At 42.6% G+C, this 2,063-nt stretch overlaps 1 non-coding gene across 1 annotated transcript; it reads left to right on the top strand.

The window, feature by feature from the left end:
• The first annotated feature begins 1,243 nt into the window (after positions 1 to 1,243).
• On the top strand, positions 1,244 to 1,350 carry LOC133031600 (small nucleolar RNA R71). The gene has a single exon (XR_009684703.1). It is a non-coding gene; the product is annotated as a small nucleolar RNA R71 (small nucleolar RNA).
• Positions 1,351 to 2,063: the final 713 nt, after the last annotated feature.

Raw genomic sequence — 2,063 nt, 5'->3', positions numbered from 1 at the left:
CGATACGCAATTGAAGAGTTACAGTAGTTGGCTTTGCTTCACCTAGCCGCAATCTTTTGAACAACCGACAAGGGCATTAAGTTAATACTGGCTCCCAAATCACATAGTGCATTTATCCCTTCAATTTTACCAATAGTACAAGGAATAGTGAAACTCCCTGGATCTCTGAGTTTTGGAGGGAGTTTCTTCTGTAGAATAGCGCTACACTCTTCAGTTAGAGCCACTGTCTCATAGTCTTCCATCTTCCTCTTCTTTGACAAAATTTCCTTCATAAACTTCACATAACTTGGCATCTGCTCTAGAGCTTCGCAAAAGGAATGTTAATGTGAAGTCTTTTGAAGACTTCTAGAAACTTGGTGAACTGCTTGTCTAAGCTTGACTTTCTCAGCCTCTGAGGATAGGGTATCTTTACATGATGATCAATACTAATCGGTGGAGACTGTTGTGGTGGTGCTGGGCTATCAGTAGCCTTCTCTTGTCGGTGTTGGTGCTCGGCCGGTTGAGCATTTATTTCTACATCTACCTCAACCGGTTGTGGTAACTCGTGCCCATTATACTTCTTACCGCTCCTCAGGGTAATTGCCTTGCAGTTTTCTTTAGGATTAACTTCGGTGGTGCTAGGCAAATTTCCTTGAGGGCGGTTGCTACCCGAGTTGCTAGCCGGCCCATCCGAGTCCGCAGTCTTTAATTGAAGATCTAGTTTCGGTCATGAATTGGAGCGATAAATCCGTCCGCAAACTAGAACTTCCACCGCAGGATTGTTGCCGATTAAACCGTTGGTTACGATTTCTTTGTTGATAGAACCCACTATTTCTTCGGTTGTTATTCGGGTTGAACCCATAATTGTTGTTGTTGTTGTTCTGTGAAAAATTCCCAATGGCCTTAGCTTCATCCATTGGCAAATCATCCACATCCGCTTGGCACTCCGAAAAGTGATGACTTCCTCCACATAACTCATAAACAATTTGGGCTTGCTTAGCTTGCCCCGCAATAATTTTAGTCAATGCCTCAACTCGAGCCGTTAACTTTGTGATGGCATCGACTTCTAACACACCACTACTTTCTTGGATTGACTCCTTTCGGTTGTACTTCGTTGGTTGTTTAGAGCCATCTCCTCCAATAGATCATATGCCTCATTAGCACTCTTTCTCATAAAAGCTCCGCCAAATGCCGCATCTATTAGAGTTCTAGTATTACCAACCAACCCGTTGTAGAAGTTGTGAACCAAAGCATCCACTTCTCTATACCATGATGGGGACACCTCCCGATCGGATCTTTAAACCTCTCCCAAGCCTCATGGAGAGATTCATTATCTTGTTGGCAGAAATTATTAATTTCTCCTCTTAGCTTTGCAGACTTCGCTGGAGGAAAGAACTTTGACAAGAATTTTGTTGCCAGATCATTCCATGTAGCAATAGAATTCGGTGGCAAAGAATTCAACCAACTCTTGGCTCGTTCTCTGAGAGAGAATGGAAACAACCTCAATCTAATGGCATCGTCGCTAACTCCATTAACTTTAAAAGTTTCACAAAGTTCCATGAAGTTAGAGAGATGCAAATTAGGATCTTCAGAAGGGAGACCACCAAACCGGGCGAAGACCGCACCATTTGAAGGATGGCGAGTTTGATCTCGAAGTTGTTTGCATCCACTGCCGGTGGCCTAATACATGACTGCACTCCCGTCAGAGTGGGGAGAATGTAATCTCTCAAGCTTCGGCCATTAGCTTGATCTTCCAGAGCGCCTCCATTATTACCATTATTACGCCCATTGTTCCCAACATTATTGTTCACATTGGCAGCCATGATTCTGATGTTTCGGCGATTCTTTGAAACTCTTTCTTGCCTCTTGTTCTTTCGATTCTTCCTGCAGGTTTTCTCAATTTCAGGATCAACTGGTAATATGACTGATTGTCCTTGACGGCGCATGCACTTAGGATTCCTGAGATAAATAAAGAAAATATTGCAAGAAAAAGGTTAGAAAAATCAGCAAGAGAAAATATACCAAAGTAGAAGTTAGTATAATTTTATGTAATATTAATCTTTAAACAATTCCCCGGCAACGGC

The sequence above is a fragment of the Cannabis sativa genome, chromosome 9 (assembly GCF_029168945.1).
Source record: "Cannabis sativa cultivar Pink pepper isolate KNU-18-1 chromosome 9, ASM2916894v1, whole genome shotgun sequence".
NCBI classification, from domain to species: domain Eukaryota; kingdom Viridiplantae; phylum Streptophyta; class Magnoliopsida; order Rosales; family Cannabaceae; genus Cannabis; species Cannabis sativa.
This window is presented reverse-complemented; position numbering and strand designations above follow the sequence as displayed.